This window comes from Orcinus orca, chromosome 9 (assembly GCF_937001465.1).
Source record: "Orcinus orca chromosome 9, mOrcOrc1.1, whole genome shotgun sequence".
NCBI lineage: Eukaryota > Metazoa > Chordata > Mammalia > Artiodactyla > Delphinidae > Orcinus > Orcinus orca.
This window is the reverse complement of record NC_064567.1, coordinates 20,541,594-20,559,741: the sequence shown is the minus strand read 5'-3', so window position 1 is coordinate 20,559,741 and position 18,148 is coordinate 20,541,594. Positions and strand designations below refer to the sequence as shown.

The window sequence follows — 18,148 nt, the reverse complement described above, 5'->3', positions numbered from 1 at the left end:
CCAAGTGAACTGCCAGAGGGACATGTTCTTAATGAGGTTTTATAAAAACAAACAAAAGGTGATGGCTTTTTTGACCAAAAAGTGTGATCAGAATTGGAGAGATTAGATGAGTTAGTGGTGAGGATAGACACAAAGAGCTTTTTACCCTCAGATATATGATCACCCAGAACATGAAAAAAGGTCTACAGATACTAGCTGAATCTGAGCTGCCGTAGCACGATTGCGTTAATCAGTAATTAGTGTTTAGTGCAACAGAGATTCTCACTTAGGTCTTCATCTTGCAGATACACCACCTGGCACACCTGGCCTCTGAGGTCACTGTGGTGGAGGTTCAGGCCTAGAAGTGGGTTACATCACCTCTGCTCACATCTCATTGGCCAGAGCTCATTCATGTGGCCCCAGCCTTATTGCAAGGGGCCCTGGGAGACAGAGCCTCCCTGGTGTTTAGAAAGAGGAAACAGCAGTGAGCACAGAGCAAAGTCTCTGCAGAATCATCTTAACCAAAGTTTGTGCGTTCAAAACTAAAGTTTTTCAGTGCCATCCAATGCTGGGCTGGTGAAAATGAAACTAAGTGCTTTTGTTCAAAAATAAAATATCGATTATTTCAATTGATGGTTGAATGAGAAGACTGAGAGAGGATGATCGCTCAGTATTTGAAAGAGAGAAGACCAGTTTCTTCTGCGATAAATTAAAGTAGCACTTCAACGTTTTAATGATGATAAAAGAAAACCATCTCGGTCATGCAGCCAATCCCAATAGAAAATGTTCTCTTAAACTATGGATAAAACTGTCAGAAATGAAGTCCATCTCTGTCTGCAAGTAAAAGCGGACAGTGGTGTAATTTTGCTGAAGAGCCAAGGCCTGACATCACTTTGAAGTCTGGAACCAACGAGTCGCTTCTCTCATTTACAGACCTGCACATCCCATCTCCCACGCGGATTCACTTCGTTCCTAGGGAGAATTTCATGAAAACAACAGGATTCACAGAGGACGGGATCAGTTTTCGTCTCCGGCCCACATGGTCCAAAGTGAATACATAAATCAACAAGAACGTGTTGAGGAACCAGGCGGGCTGGAATCCTTTGGTTTATTATCATTTCAATTACTCTTATGATTTGTTTGATTTAGCAAAGGTGGCCTAATTTAATTTGTAATAGTTATGACAATACTGTTTGGGTGCTGGATAACGATCTTGTAGCTCATTAGGTAATTTCCATAATAAATATCCATCGTCAAACATGCTTGATCTCAGCCCGGCTCCTGGAGGGACAGAGGTGACTGGAGCCGAGCCTCCCTGCCCCCACCCTCTGCTCACATGCAGAGTCCAGGCACAAGGCTGGATGCACCGAGCAGCCCACATGCGGTACTTGCCTCCCTCCTTGGGCACCATTTCTTCATTGCCTTCCTCTTGCTAATGGTCGAAAGCACAGCCGTAGCTCCCCTGCTTACAGGCTGTGTCCAGAGAGCTGTGGGAGACCCTTATGACCTGTGAGTGTGGTGTCTGGCTTGTTGTAAATTCTCCGTAAATATTATTATTATTTGCTCCCTCTTTCCTCTCTCATTATGTCTTAGCTTGGTAAAGGGGCTCCTGAGAGCAGTGCCAAGCCTTCCAGTGGCCATTAAAGGAAGAAGAAAGGAAATGAAGCACCTTCCATGGGCCAGGGCTCATCTGCACATCTGTTTCTGTATTTCCCTTTATCCTCACCGGGAGCCTGGGAGGGGAGGCATTATCTTCCTTTTACAGATGAAGCTAAAAAGGCTTAAGTTTTGCTACCTTGCCCAAGGTCACAGCAGCTGGTAGGGAGTAGAGCTGGGGTTAGAACCCATGACAACCTGGAGTTTCAAGTGCAGTGGTCTGGCTACTTCATTTTACTGCATCCTCTGAGGGCTGGAGGGGAAATGGATGGGAGGGTGATCTCAGGACCCCCTTAGGTCCTGAGATCACAGAGGGGAGAGGCGTGCTCATAACCAGCCAGCAGGAGCCCACTCCTCTCTTCCATGCTTCGTGAGCCCCTTGGGGGCCTTGCCCTCGGCTGGGAGGCCCATCTGCTCCCTTGCCTGGGCCCCTAAGGTGGGGCTTGTGTTGCCTGCAGTGAGGGGCCGGAGCTGTGCTGACCAGAATGGAGGTCGGTAGCTGCATCCGGAGGAGGCATGCTAAGGACCCCGTCCCCCCGGCTGCACGTCCTCCCCCCGCCACCGGGCCCCTGTGGGCTGGACCCTGGGGAAGAACATAGGGTTCTGTCTTGGGGGACAGGAGGAGGGACTAAGGGGCCCTGCAGGTGAAGGTTCCAGCACAAGGATCCCTTCTTGCTCTTAATTTCCCCCCAGTCCTGGGCACAGGGTTCGAACTCCTGCTGGTGCAAGAGCCTTTCCTAAAGGACCTCGCTTCAGCCTGCTCTTCCTGCTCAGTCTGCCTCTGTGCTCGGGGGGGTTTCCTCTCTGTTCATTCCCCGTTTGTGCGGAAGGGTGGAGAGTGGGACAGCGAGTTGGAGGAGTCCAGGCGGAGGCACTGGGGAGAAAAGAGAGATCTGGGCCTTTCCAGTCCTCTGTGTTTTCTTCTGAAGTCCGGCTCGGATTCTGTGGGGCTGTTAGCTGGCCACTTGGCTTTAACCCAGGCAAACCTCCACAGACTCCATCCCTGAGCCCTGTTATCTTCAGTTCAGTCATGTGGGTGTCTTATCCCAGGGACCTTTCCTTACACAGCAGGATGGCGTGGGGAGGAGCTGCTGATGTAGGGGCAGGAGCCTGGGACTAGGGCATTAGTCACCCCATATCTGCCGCCCTTTTCCTGCCAACAGTCCCCTCCTCTGAAGGACAGGGTTTGATTAGATGATTCCTGAGGTTCCTCCATCCCCAGCATTTCTGGATTTTTGAACTTCTTCAAGATCTGCATCACATCTGCATCGATTTGATTTAAGCCTCATGACTCTCCAAGGCCATTGCCACGTTTTGGGAATCCAACCGACAGCACTTCTAAACTACACATGGGCAAATAGGTATCCTATACATTCCCATCAGCACTTTAAATTGTATTTCCTTTGAACTGACATTGTTGCTCAAGTGAGGCCACTCCGCCCACTACTGATTCAACCTTCTAATCTGTTTCTCTGTCCTTGTCACCTGGCAGAGGGCTGTCTCTCCACCTCCAGGAACTGCTGCCATCATTGGTGTATCCAGGTCTCAGCAAAGCCAGCTACTGTTTACCAGCTAGTCCGATGCAGCTTGATTCAATATACGTCAGGCTCCTGCGTGTGGAATTCTCTGGATTGGGCCCTGGAGTTATCACAGTGTGTGGTGCCCACCTTGAGGAGCTGACAGTCCAGTGGGGCTTGGATAGTGGCAGTGGCGGTGTGTGGGAGAGAATGGGGCAAATGCACAGATAACTTCAAGTCTGGGTAGTCAGGGACTCTCTTTTCTACCGTTCTCACGAGTCACACTATGCAGGCTATGGAAACAGATTTTCTGGGGACCCAGAGGATGTGCAGATGTGACCACCAGGACCCCCTGTCCAGAGGAGAACAGAGAAGCCTATTCACTGTCCTAGGGTTGGAGACATGACTCATCAGCCTTTGCCACTTGTCACCCTGAGGGAGGCTCTGCCACAAGTGTTTTACTGGGAGCAAAACCGTGCACTGTGACGTGTCTGTGGGCTGTGGGGAAAGCAACACCAAGTGTGGCGTGCAGAGGCCAGTCCCGACCCAGCCCAGTTTTCCCCTGCACTGAAGGGAGCTTAGAGGTTAGTTTATTTTGCAATTAAAGAAATCTGTAACAGATCCATCAAGTCCTAACCCCTTGGGTTCAGGGTCCTCGTCTGGGTGTGGATTGGTTGGAAGAGCCCGTTTCTGAGGTATCCCCTAGACCTGCTGCTGTGGTTCCCCGAACTGCACAGCCAGGACCTCCTGTCTTCACAGGCCAGGGGGAAGCCCCCAGCGACCTCCTGGGAAATCCTTCACGGGAGGCTTCTCCTGGTCCTACGGCAGCTTCCTTCCCACCTCGCAGCACACGTGTGCACTCGCTCGCCTTCCCCCAGACCGCATCCCAAGGGCCACTGTGCACTCAGGGAACTGAAACCCCTTTTCATATTAAGTATAACATTCTCTGCCAAATCCTGTCCCACCTTTAAGATCCAATCGGTGTGATTTGGGGGATGTTCCTTTTAGGACTGGATCCCCTGTTTGCTGCGTTAGGATCACTGCCGGTGGACCTGCATGGGCACCGAGTCCCCAGCGCAGAGCTCTGTCAGGACCCTTGAGGAGCATCCTCCATAGACAGGTGGCATTGACAAGGACAAGCAAATAGACAAGTTCATTCAGACGTGGTCGCACACTGAGGAATTACAAATAAGTTCTTTTGTAGCTTTTTGTTGGGCAATTGTCTTGTCGTGAACTGTCTCAGGTAGTGAAGTGTGACTGGGGATAACAGTACCTGCTAGGACAGTGGAAACGGGTGCGTGTGTGTGTGTGGTTAGAAAGGTGCTGGTTGGTTAGGGGTTCCAACGCCTGGAAGAGGGGGAAGTTTTACCTTAGTCTCCAGGCTTCTAGAAAGGCCCAAGAGAAAACATCAGCTCCCCGAGCAAACCTTCTTTGGAGCCGGCCCCTCAGCATCCCCAGATGGGGGCCCCTTGTTTTCAGCCTTGGAGGCTCTGCCCTCCTGTGAGTGGCTCTCCGAAGACACAGTCTCCCTGGAGACTTAATGGGCAATGCTTCACTGAGCACAGAAACCTGGGATATGACAGTTCTTGCTCTTTAAATTGTCAAGGACGGCAAGGTGGTTTGAACTGCAGCTGCTGGGAGGGCAGGGAGACCCCACTCAGAGTCACCTCTGCCTCCATGACTGTTCTGGGAGCATGAAATAGGGACAGAGAGACAAACAGGTAGATGGGGCAGGGTGACCAACATGAACTTGACAGGCCGTTTGATGGTCAGGCCACGAGGGCCCAGGGAAGGGAAGCTTGGCCTCATCATCTGGGGCCAGCACTCACTGAGCTGATGCAGCAGACCCTCTGGGGGCACCGGAGGGACCAAGCCCTGCTTAGGCCATTTCCCATCACTCTGTCCCTTGAGGCACGTGGCTGTACCACCTGGCGATCCAAGCATTGATGCCTCTGGGCTCTTGCTGGGATGGGACTCCACCTGGATAGCTGGACAGGTGGGCTGGAGCTGGGATGGTGGCAAGTCAGGAGGTACCCCTGACTTCTTATGTGGGATAAAAAGAACTGCCTGGGAGGTACCACGTGGGCACTTTTCCAGGCTGTCCCTTTGTGCGGTGAAGGGGTGGCCCAGGAGGAAGGAGAGTCCTGGACCACCCAGGGGAAGGGAAGGAGTGTGATTGGGGACAGATGGGGCCAGCATAGAGGCAGCGTGAGACTGGGACTTGGGTGAGGAAAGGTGCAAACAGGTGGGTCAATTCTCAAGAAAGTTTTTCTGGAGGGTTTTAAATTTTGATATATATCACAGAATGCTAGGATCAGTTCCTGGCTTTGGCATTTGCTGTTGGAACTTGGAGTAGTCCCTTAGTCCCCAACTCAGATGCCCCATCTGAAAAACCTTTGGTTCATCCAGTTTGTTTCTTAGCCTGACCCTCGATAGTAAGTCCCTTGAGGGTGGTAGCCATGTGTGTTTTATTACATCCAGAGCACAGGAGGCAGGGTAATCTCATTTCTGCTCTCTCCTTCCTTTACCTTACTTTTAAAATATTCAGGTCCCTTCTCTTTCCCGCTCTCGTGTCAGGGCGGGAGGAGGAAATGAAGCAGGCGTGGAAGTAGACACGGGGTAAAACTGCTGCCCCTGAGTTAGATCAAGAGCATGAAGGACAAAGGGCTTTCTGGCACAGGGTATAGGGCCATTGTGTATTTGCTGAATGAGGCTTCCAAGGAGGACCACGGCTCAAAATTGGGATTTACAGGCAGGAAGACATAGAAAAAAATATCTTTCTTGCTTTCCCGCTGGCCCTTAGCTTCTAGGTGAAGTTGTGGGTGCTTCCTCAGCTGCCACCTGCTGTGGAGTTGTTTCACTCCCTGGCTGGGTGCGCAGGACTCCGAGGCTCCCCACCCCCTCCTGAGAAGCTGGGGATTTCACAGTCTGGTGCGTGCTTCCCGGACGCATGGTCCTCAAGCTTTAATGTAGACCAACCCATGACACTCCTCAATCCATCCTTGATCATCAGTCGGTCTCTAATTCCGTCTTATTTGGTCCAAACCAGAAACTCTGAACCCGTGGACTCTCTCCTTCAGCAGACTCCATGCCTGCAGCCCCATTAAGGCAGGATGTGGGTGAACATTAGACTAATTCGGAATTAGCCACGCCAGGGAGAGGGGATCTCTCCTCTACTTCCTTCTCTGCCTCCTGCCTCATTGACCATGTGGCCGCACGTTTAGTCTTCTCAAGGTTAGCTCTGCACAATTCTGTGGTGAATATCCAGTCTCACCCCCCTTTGAGATACAGGCAGAGGAGGTTCAAAAGAATTCTTACTGTACAGCCTCATTTTACATCATCGTCATCACCACCACCACCACCACCGTCATCATCATCTATTTCCCGTTTGTGCCGCCCTCGCATTCAGTACTGGACACGCGGCAGCGCCGTGTTGGCGCTCAAGGCGGTAGTGACCGATGGAAAACCTCCATGTGCCTGGAAGCCATGTGACTGAGGCTGATAGCCCTCTGCATCCGAGGCAGAGCATCCTGCCCTGAGAACCCGTGAGGGCTTGACACCGCCGTCTGGGTGCCCCTTGCCCACTCTTTAATGCTGTCATCGAGGCAGGCTGATCAGTTCCTTCCGCTTGGTGGCATCCTACCATCTCTCGCTGCAAAACGAAACAAAACAAAAATGCTCAGAGGACAGGTTGTGCTGGTGAGCGCATTTCAGAATTTGGTCTGTTTACTTCCCTCTGCTTCCTATTTTGTGCTGGCGGGTGGTCTTACGCCACAGGCAATGCAGACAGCTCCTTCTGGCTGCTCTCTCCCATAGAGAGCATGAGGAAAACAAGACATTTCTCCCGTGTCACAAATTCTGCAGAGCCCTCACAGCTTAGCTCTGATTCCAGGACTGAGAACCCAAGATCGGATGCCTGCAATCCCTTGCGCCAAAGAGATGAAGCAAATCAGACCCAGGCTGGGTTTATAAGAGCCCAAGTGGATTGTACACCCTGATTCCCAACCTTGGGCACCACTGCAGCCCAAGCAGTCCCGCGAAGCTTCGGGAGATCCAGGTACTAAAGAAGTCTCATGAAACGTTTCCCACCGGTTAGCGAAGGGCTGCGGGAATCCACCACAAGGCTTGTTCAACCTGTAGAGAGTCTGTGTTTTCATGGGCCTCTCCTGTTCTGAACAGTTCTACTAAACCACTTCATTCTACACGCAGTGACCATCCGGCATGAGCACTGATGACCCACAGAACCCTGAAATGAGCAAAGTCCCCATTTTCTAGATCCATGCAAGGAAAAATGCCCAGTTTTCCCCTGCACTGAAGGGAGCTTAGAGGTTAGTTTATTTTGCAATTAAAGTGGAAGGGAGTATACAGTATGTTTTCATTTATATGAAGCCCTGGAACAGACTAAGCTAATCTATGGCAGAAAAAAATTGGGACGGTTGTTGCCTTGGTGGGTAGAAGTGAGGGAACTGATGAGAAATGGGCATTAGAGAACATTCTGGGCTGAAGGCAGAGTTCTATACCTTGATATGGATTAGGGTTACAATAGGTGTATTCATTTGTCAAAAGTTAGCAAATGTACACTTAAGATTTGTGCATTTCCTTTATGTAAATTTTACCTCAAAGTAAAAGAAATCTGTAACAGATCTTGACATCTAGTTAATGACATCTATGCTGAGGTATTTAGGGAGAATTGCATTGCAGTCTGCAATTTACTCTGAAATGCATCAAAAATAAGAGAAATTAGAGAAGTTATTCTATAGTTGCACATGCAAAATAAGATGTTATCAGGCCTTGTGTTTAAGTCTTTAATCCATTTCGAGTGAATTTTTGTGGGTGGTGTAAGCTAGAGGCCCAATTTCATTTTTCTGCATATGGTTATCCAGGTTTTCCATCACCATTTGTTGAAGAGAGTATCCTTTACCCACTGAGTCATTCTTCGTTCTCTTATGCACTGCTGGTGGGAATGCAATTTGTTTCAGCCACTATGGAAAACAGTATGGAGTTTCTTCAAAAAATTAAACATAGAACTACCATATGATCCAGCGATTCTACTTCTATGTATATACCCAAAAGAAATAAAAACAAGATATCAAATTAGATACCTGTACTCCCATGTTCATTGCAGCATTATTTACACTATGCAAGATGCGGAAACAACCAAGGTATCTGTCAGTGGATGAATGGATAATGAAGATATATTGATAGTATACACACACACACACACACACAATGGAACGTTATTTAGCCATGAGGAAAGGAAATCCTGTCATTTGCAATAACATGGATAGAACTTGAGGGCACAATGCAAAGTGAGGTAAGTCAGGCAGAGAAAGACAGATAACTGTATGTATCACTTATATGTGGAATCTAAAAGAACCTGATCTCATATAAACATTGAGTAGAATGGAGGTGGGAGCTGGGGGAACTGGGGAGATGTTGTTTAAGGGTACAGACTTGCAACTAGTAGGTAAATAAGTTCTGGAGATGTAATGCATAGCATAGTGATTATAGGCAATGATATTGTATTACACACTTCGACGTTGCTAAGAGACTAGATCTTAAATATTGCAGCCACTAAAAAGAAATGATAATTACGTGATGTGATGGAGATGTTAGCTAATGCTGTGGTGGTAATCGTATTGCAATATATAAAATACTAAATAATATATTGTACACCTTAAACTTACACAAGGTTATATGTCAAATTTTATCTCAATAAAAATAGAAAAGTAGTAAAATAAAAAATAGAGTGTGTTGATGGATGAATACAGGGAGGATAGATGGACAGAAACATAATAATGCAAGTCAGGTAAAATGTTAATGGAAGAAATTAGTGGGGTATATGTATGTTCACTGTAAAATTGTCACCTTTGCATTAGGTATGACTTTTTCATTTAAAAGATGTGGGGATAAAATGGGGCAGGGCAGCTTGAGGTAAAAGAGAAGTCCTTTTATAGTTTTTTTTTTTTTTCCATTTTTGTGTATCATGGCTGAAACTGTTTTTAATTCATAATTATCCCAGCTTCACTGGATCCAAAAGGGTCAGATGCCACAATTTTATTTTAAAGCATCAAATACGAACAATAGACTGAAGACAAAACTGTGTCTTCGTCTCATTAAAGGATAAAGGTATCCATGACCAAAATAAATCCCAAGACCCCCTGTGGCTATTCGGTGCAACCCCGAAGTCAGGAAAATCAAGGAGATGACGGTGAAGCCAGCGTTGCAATTCACAGGAGAACAGAGGGTATGGAACAGGATGTACCAGGTGGCATTATGTGAGAGCACTGAACTAAGATACTTAAAAAAAAAAGAAAAAGAAAAAACCCACTATGAAGCTGAGAAATACATCTTTATTCCAACTTCAATAAATGGACTTTCCTAAGAAACTGGAATCATATTTGCGCAGTAAGAGGACGTCCATGCCTGATCAGTTCAGATTCATTCCGGGCAACTGCTCTGCCCATCGGGTTGATACCTGACCCACCTGCCCCTCCCCCGTTGCAGGGTGACTCTGGTAGCTGAGTAGGCAGGGAGAAGTTGTGCTCTGTGCTCTTTTCTCAAGTCTAGGATAGTTATTTGAGGTGTAGTTGAATTTTTCATCTTTGATTCAAAGTGAGTCCTGATATACAAGCTGAGTAAATCTTGTGGACCCTCATAGCTCTGTCTTTGTATAGAACTGCATTTAAAGAGGTACAGGTAGAAACCAGTCAAACGGCAAGGACCTACTGTGTAGCACAGGGAACTATATTCAATACCTTGTAATAATCTATAATGGAAAAGAATCTGAAAAAGATGTATATATTCAGGTGTATGTCACGTTGCTGTACACCTGAAACTAACACACCAGTGTAAATCGACTATAGTTCAGTTAAACAAAAAGAAAGAAAAAAGAAGCCGGCCAAATGGCAACTGAAAAGGAATTCCAGACCTCACCTGCATCCCTTGAAGAACGTTAAAGAAAATACAAATCCCAAACCCATTGCAACCCTTGAGAGCTCTTCGTCCTCTGTCCCATTATTCTTGTCTATCTCATGCCTCTTTGGAGCCTACCCACCAGTCTCCCAAACTGTCTCTCAAGCCATGTTCCTGCAGGCTTTTCTCACTCTCTCTGGCCTTCTCCTTCTTTTCTAGTGTTTTAATTGTGTATAATGTGATCTTAATCTTCTGGGCTAAGCTCTCCTGCTTTCCCCCTGTATCTAAGCTCTTTGATTCTAACCACCCAGTCTCCTGATTACATCAAAAGACCTGAGAATCTTGTTGCAGATTTCTCCTTCAGAGTGTATGTGTGTTCACAGGAGGTGGAGGTGGGGGTAATCAGAGGCAAGTCTGGTTGATCAGAAGGCTGTGAGGAATGAGAGAGGTGGTAAATTAATATATTAATACATTCTGGCCCTGCTCTATGTGTAAACTGCCTTCCAGTACCTTGCACGTGGTAAACACTCAGTTACTGTTCCTTCTCCAAGCTCCTTTCTTTGCTTCCACTTGTTTGAAGGTGAATCTCTCTCCTAGAGTATAGTAACCTCCAGTTTCTAGAGATCCTTTTGCTCTGTGGCTTCCCTGGGACCTTACCATCCATCATAACTCCTGAAGCCAGACCAGAAAGACCCCAAGCAGTCAGGGTCTTCTCCTCCTTTTCCTGAGAAACCCCAATCAAGAGCATGGAAATGGCTTTAGGAGAAAAATGTCTCTCTCTACCAGCTGTGAACTGATCAGAGTCAGAGTCAGAGTTGTTGCAAAAAGGGAAGCATTGACTTGGCTGTCACGTAGTGAGTAAGATAAAAAAGCTGCTCATTTGAGAGCTCACCATTCTTTTGATCAGGACTGAAATCTCCTCCGTGGACCTTGACTCCCAGACTCAACGTTCAGCATCTTCTAGCTGATGAAATAGGAAAGAGGTAGGTGGTAGGCGATAGGCAAAGTCTCCCCTTGTTTGTTCTATGAGTTGAATTGTGGGCCTTAGTCTGAGTGACAGTTTTCAATCTTTGGGGGAGAAAATGAAAGCCCCTGGCAGCTTGGAAAAGATAAGACACTGAATGGGAATCATCAGAGCCCTGTGTTCATTATATTGTATTTCTTGCTCATTTGCCTCTTGGTGCCAGCCTCCAATCACCCATCTGCAACTCAGAGCCATTTTCCTTTCCTTACAGCAGAGAAGGTTCTAGCAACTGCTAGTTGCTGCAGTGAGATGGCGTAGTGCTGGAGAGGCCAAGGTGGTAGAGGGCAAAAATCCTTCCGCCCACTGATCATTCCTACATCTAGGTAACCTGAGTCTGTATAGAACGAAGCGTCCAAACCGCTTCGGTTTGTGTCGAGAAGACCATCCACACTGAGGAGACAGACTTCGGTAGGTCGGCAATGAATGCTAAAACAGACAGCAGGTGTACTTTACAAAATACAGAGGCATCGAGAATGACAGGCCAGGCTAACTCACATCAAGTCTGTGGCACAAACCAGAGGCATCACCGTTTTGGATCGGACGGGTGAGAAAAGCAAAACTGTGGGTGGGGCAGACTTGGAGTCCAGACAGAAAGGATTTCTTTTCCTCTAGAAATAGAAGAATTTTGAGAGAGAGGTTCACGGGGGCAGAGGGAAGTAGAAAAGGGAAATTAGGAAGGGGAAACCGTAAATGGCAGTAAAATCTAATTTATATGGTAATCTACTCCAAGCTAACGTGGGCACAAGCTAGGGCTGGGACCACTGCTTTATTGGTGTACAGTGCGTGTCCTGACAGCTCCACACCTACCCTCAAAGGATGTGCTGCCGTCCAGACGGCCACAGCTGGGCTCGGGAACACTTCTGGAGAGGGCCTGGGGAGGGCATTGGGTTTTTTGAGCAGAAAAATGTGCACGAGTGGAATAATTAGAAAGTTATGTTAAACTGCTGAGATGCATGTTGAGGGGCTGCCGGGGTCTAGTTGCCATGGGTCTGCCCATCCTCGTCCCATCCTTCTGCATGGGGAGGGCATGGCTACTGACGGCCCCGTCCTGCTCTGGCTTCTCTGTTTGGGTATATGAGTCAAGGACCCCTGGGTGTCAAGCAGCTCAGCACCCCATTCCCAGGTATTGAGGTGTCCTCCCTCAAAGCTTTAGAATAGCAGAGTTCATCGGCACCCCGAGTCCTGAGCCCAGGAGCTCACTTGCGAGTCGGTGGGCGTGGTGAGTGTGAACAAGTTTTGTTTTGTTCTTTACATCAGGGCCCTTTTATTTTTAGTGACTTGTTTCCCCACATGTCTTCCAGAGAACCCCAGTTCCCTTTCAGGGTCCCTGTCCCTGTCCTGTGTCTCCCTGAGGTCAGGCTCCCCTGTGTCCCTGTGGGGACTGCAGCTCTTTTGGCCACCCGCCCTCTGGGCTCCCAGCTACCCCAATAGGACTAGGCTCCCCTGCACCGCTGTGGCCCAGCTCATGCAGGCAGCCCCTGCCTGCCTGCCTCCGTGACCCTCCTGGAGCTTTCCCTCTACCTCCAGGGATGTGTTGCCCTAGGAGACGGAGGAGAGCAGGGAACAGCCACCAGACGACGGTACTCGCCGAGCCTGGTGGAGCTCGGCTCTTCAATATTTATAAGCGTCAGCTCTAATGGAGGGAGAGGAGGAGACATTAGCAGCGATTTTCTTCTGTGTCTTGGGATTTTTTTTTTCCCCTGAAAATGCGGGGGAACAAGAAGAAAAAAGGAACAGCAAAAGCAGTTTATACCACTTAGCTATGGGCAAGCGAGAAGGTGAGGTACCATCAGATGGCCAAGAGGAACCGGGCGGGAGGACCTCAGATGTTCACACTAGGGCTTTGCTGCAACCCCCGCCTGCCACTGCCTCTCAGGCTACTGCAGGGGGTAGGTGATTGAGCAGAAAGGGCAGGGGGGGGGCATTGTTGGGGCCAACGCAGGGAACCGGAAGCTCTGCTACCTGGCCTGCTCCCACTCTTGACCTTGGGCAAGGCCTCGGCTTCTCCCAGATGTGAGGGCCTGACTGTATATGGGTGGGCAGGGAACCAGTTCTCTGAGCTCTGGGGTGACTGCTTATTTTCTCTGATGTGCCTCAGAGACCTTCCTCTGTGCTGTTTGCCACTCATCCACCCTCCAAGGTGCAACTCAAATCTCAGCTCCCCTCTGCCATCTGCTCCATCCACAGAGCTATGGCAAGTACACTTTTCCTGCTCATTTACCAATTAGTCATGAACTGTCTTGTGGCATTTCTTCCTGCCGTCATCAAAGTGTGGTTAAGTCATCTGTTTTGCTCTCTTTTATGGTCTATTTAGTTATGCTGTAAAAGCTCCGAAGGGCAAAGACCAGGCCTTCCGTGGTCTTGGATTCTGTGCTATGACCAGAGCAGTGAACACCGTCTATTTTGTGTGACGGCACAGCAAGTGCTGACTCTGCCTGTGGCGTGGTCTACTCATAGGGACTCTCATTCCAGCCAGGAGGGGAGGTGGGTGCGGGCAAACTTCCTCCCCGCCAGTGGAACTGACGACCACCGGAAGTAGAGTGGGAGCACGGTGGCCTTTCGTGGCTGTCTCTGAGGTCACAGCCTTTGTTAGGAGCATGTCCAGGGCTGGCAGCACATGCAGGACCGGCCTGAGTGAGCCCGTATACGTGCTCCTCTTATATCTGGTCCTGCATTCGCACACTTCCCAGGGACAAAACCCAAGGGGTGCTGCCTCTCCCCACGTTCCCCTGCTTTCACATATCCGTGATTGGAAAGGTGGCTTCGTTCTGTATCTCCCTTCCGTCTCCGCCCTGCTCTGTGCAGGCTCTCATCTTGGTCCCGGAAGGCAGGGCTAGCCTCTCAATGAAACTGTGAGGAAGGAGATTCCAGTCTATACAGTAATTATGTTTAAAACATAAAGAAGAAGAAATTGTCAGGCAAGTCCAAGGTTTCCAGGAGCACAGTGCGAACGAGTAAGGAAGAGCCACTGAAGCAGCAGGGGAGGTCCTGGCCTGCGCCGTGGACGCATGGCTTCCACGCATCCCAGCCAAGTCCAGGTTGATCCCTGGGTACCAGCAGAGGGCTCAGAATCTGGAACCCGGCTGGAGCGCCCTGGGCAGATGGATTGCTTTACTATAGAGCGGCTCTCTCCTCCTTGCATTCCCTCTCTCTTGCCTTATTTATCTCTCTTTTCCCATGGCCCTGTCATTCTTTCCTTTGAAAAAATACCTACCCTCTGCCCCCCCCCAAAAACCCCACAAAACCCCTGCTTCTGGAGCTCTGACATGTAGCTAGAGACGCTTTAGATACTCATGCTGTTGTTTACTGAGTTTAAGCCTGTGTTCCCTGCAAACATCCAACTGAATAATTGCATCACAGAGTTCGCATGGGCTGTCTCTGGGAAAGGAAGACATGGACAGAAATGGCGGCTACCCCTGGGGGAGGGAACTAATGGCCGGGGAACATGGGAAGGATGGAGGCTCTTTTGTGCCTCTTGAATTGTACAAGTCTTGCCTGTTAACAACAACGATAATTAATAACCAGTTACATCACCCCCAAAGTGTGGCATAGACCAGGGCTAAGAGGGAGATGTCGTCCCATCTTAGCAGGAAGGCTGGGCATGGGGGTCTCCTCTTGGGTCATCCCTGGCTCCATCCTGGCCCAAAGTCATTTCATTCCAGTGGGCCAGCAGACTTATATGAGGTAGTCATTTCTGCCTTAGTTGTATATTCAGAGGTTCTGTTTTCCCTTTACTGAGAGAGCCTCTGAGTGCAAGCAAGCAACATTCCATTTGTGAAAACATGAAAACCAAAGGCAGTAATACAACAACCCCAAATTATCTGAGAAAGTTTCTGTTAGAAAACAAATAATATCTTCATGACTTTGGGGATGTACAAAATTTTCTTAGTACAGAGAAATACTAATCATGGAAGAGGAGAGTAACACATTGGACAACATTAAAATAAGAACTTTTTCCATCAAAGTCATCATTTAGAGAGTGAACAGGTAACCCATGGATGAGAAGAAGATACTCACAATACAGGCGAACCTCGTTTTATTGTGCCTTGCTTTACTGTACTTTGCAGATACTGTGATTTTTACAAATTGAAGGTTTGTGGCAGCCCTGCCTCAGGCAAGTCTGTCAGCACCATTTTTTCTAACAGCGTTTGCTCACTTTGTGTCTCTGTGTCGCATTTGGGTAATTTTTGCCGTACTTGAGAATTTTTCATTATTATTATATGTGTTATGAAGATCTGTGATCATTAATGTTTGGTGTTACTATTGCAAAAAGATTACAACTTGCTGAAGGCTCAGGTGATGGTTAGCATTTTTTAGCAATAAAGTATTTTATTTTATTTATTTATTTTTTTTGTGGTACACGGGCCTCCCAATGCTGTGGCCTCTCCCGTTGCGGAGCACAGGCTCCGGACGCGCAGGCTCAGCGGCCATGGCTCACGGGCCCAGCCGCTCCGTGGCATGTGGGATCTTCCCGGACCGGGGCACGAACCCGTGTGCCCTGCACCGGCAGGCGGACCCTCAACCACTGCGCCACCAGGGAAGCCCACAATAAAGTATTTTAAATTAAGGTATTTAGACCTAATCTATTGCACACTTAATAAACGACAGTATAATGTAAACATAACTTTCATATGCCGTGGGAAACCAAACATTCGTGAGACTCACTTTATTGCAGTGGTCTGGAACCAAACCCACAATATCTCCGACATATGCCTGTACATCTGATTAAAAATCTGATTTTTTAAAAGAGGGTGAAAGAGTTAACATGTACTTTACAAAAGAGGATATCCCGATGGTCAGTGATCATACGAAAAGGTCCTCAACGTCATTATTCATCAGACGGATGCAGATTCGAACCACAATGAGACACCATCACGCACCCACCGGGTAACAAGAAAAGGACAAAACCAAGTCTTGCAGAGATGGTGGAGCAACCTGAATTCTTAGACATTTCTGACAGAAGTATGAATTTGTTCAGTTGCTTTGGAAAACTTTGTGTCTACTTAAAAACCTAAACACATGCCTGCTTTAGGACCCAACAATGACCCTATTAAATATTTATCTGAATGCAATGAAATATATGTGCACAGAAAAGCTGTCCAAGACTGTTCACAGCAACTATGGAACACAATGCAGCAAAAAGAAAGAGCCCAGTGATACCAGGCTGCAGCGTGGCTGAATCTCACAGGTGTTATATGGAGTGAAGGAAGTAAAAAACTAGCATATACACTGTTTGACCTCATAAAACTCATCTGTGGTGATAAAAAGTAGAATAGTAGTTCCTCAGGGGGGTGCAGGAAAGTCAGTATTTACTAGCAAGGGACATGAGGGAACCTTTGGGGGAGATGCATGTGTTCTCTATCTTGATCTGGTTGGTACACATGTGTAAACATTCACAGCTATACTCTTCATATATGCGTAATTTACTGCACAAAACATACCTCAATTTTTTAAAGGGGAAGGAAGCTCAGAGGTCAGGTAGAAAAAATGATGAATGTCCATCCAGGCCATGCAGTGGGCTTATTCCAGGAGCAAGCAGGGAGACAGTGGTGGGGTTATTTGGTGAATCGCAGGGCAGTCAGATCTCTGAGCGACCCCAGGATTGCGCCATCAGATCCCACGCTAGAATCCAGGGCGATGGAAAACCTCTCATGGCTGGATGAGTAAGCCTCCGTTCCTGGCTTTGGGAGAGCATTTCCTGGCGTGGCAAGTCCTCTGCAGCTGCTTCCCTCACACACATTTGCTCAGGTTCAAGTGCAGACATTTCCGTGGGTTGTCAGTGTTCCCAGTGAAGCCCCACCTTCCACTCTGAGGCACCTTTCGGTACAGGCCCAAGCTGGACAGCAGGGCCAGCAGGGTTGGTCAGAGATGTGTCTGGAAGGGGCGAGACCCTGAATGGCGTTCTGGGCCAGAGCTATTCAAAGCATAGTCTATGACTGAAGCCTGTCCACAAACTGATGCTCACCCACGATGATACAGGATGGAAATTGAGAGTAAGTGTTGAGGAACTTTTATAGCTATTAGAAAGAGTCCTCTTATGACTACTGAATTTACGATTATAAAATTGGGTCTTGTCAGTTGTACTTTTGTTTTTTCTTTTCATTTGTCTCATTTGTTTTCATCGTGTTTTATAAAAACATGGGACTGCGGTGAAATGAAAATTTTTACAGAGAGAAAGTGGTCTTTCATCTCAGGTAGCTGGAGGAGCATTTTCTTAAATGCTCAGAGGGTGTGTCCTAAAAGAACATATGGAAGAGCCTGAGCAGGGTCTCTGATAAGTCAGGGGCTGTTGCTGCCTGCACTTGGCAATTTTTAGAGACACTGAGCAAAACAGCCTAATTGTAGTTTCCATAGTTACCAGCTACCACCGAGGAGAACATGAGCAGATTTTAAAGGGAAAAGCCAGGCACAGGCGGAAGTCAGGAAGGTGGGGAGGATGCTGGGCCCCAGAGGAATCTGGGCCAGAGGGGGCGGCCACCACTTTACATAGCTGAGGCCTTCAAGTTGTTTTGATCCCAGAGGCAGATGCCCTGGGAACCTAGTGATGGCACACCGCCATTGCAGCTGCCCAGGAAGGACATGAGGCAGGCCGACAAGAGGCCTTCATCACAGCAGCAGGGTGGATTACCCTTCAGGGGTCCCACTCTCTGGCCCTGTCCCAGTGGCAGCTCCAGAAGAGTCACCCTCTTTTGCCACCATGCAGCCCGCTGTCTATGGACCTCCCCCCAAAGCAAAGTTAGCAGTAGGGAAAGGCGGCAGGAAGGGTCCTGTATCAGCCCCACCGGCCTTCGTGCTCAAGCTTGGGTCTAGGATTTGAGGCCAGCCTCTCTTCCACTGTCATCGATTGGGGTCAGTGCTGTAGCCATCCAGCTGCCTCACGTGTTCAATCATTTGCTCATTCCTTCATTCATGCTTCACTCAACAGACATTTCTAGAGCACTTGCTCGGGGCCAGGCACTGTCCCAGATGCTGGAGATGCAGCAGAGCCCAAGCAGAGAAGGTCCCTGCCTTCACGGAGCTCATATTCTAATGGGAGAGACCGATGATGAAAGCATGA

General features: G+C 48.3%; 1 long non-coding RNA gene across 1 annotated transcript in view; it reads left to right on the top strand.

The window, feature by feature from the left end:
- The window catches only part of LOC117202323 (uncharacterized), a 145,335-nt gene extending 127,187 nt beyond the window's left edge, over positions 1–18,148 (top strand). Inside the window, exon 4 of the long non-coding RNA XR_004484601.2 lies at positions 18,017–18,148. This is a non-coding gene — a long non-coding RNA (uncharacterized LOC117202323). The remainder of the gene's footprint in view (positions 1–18,016) is intronic.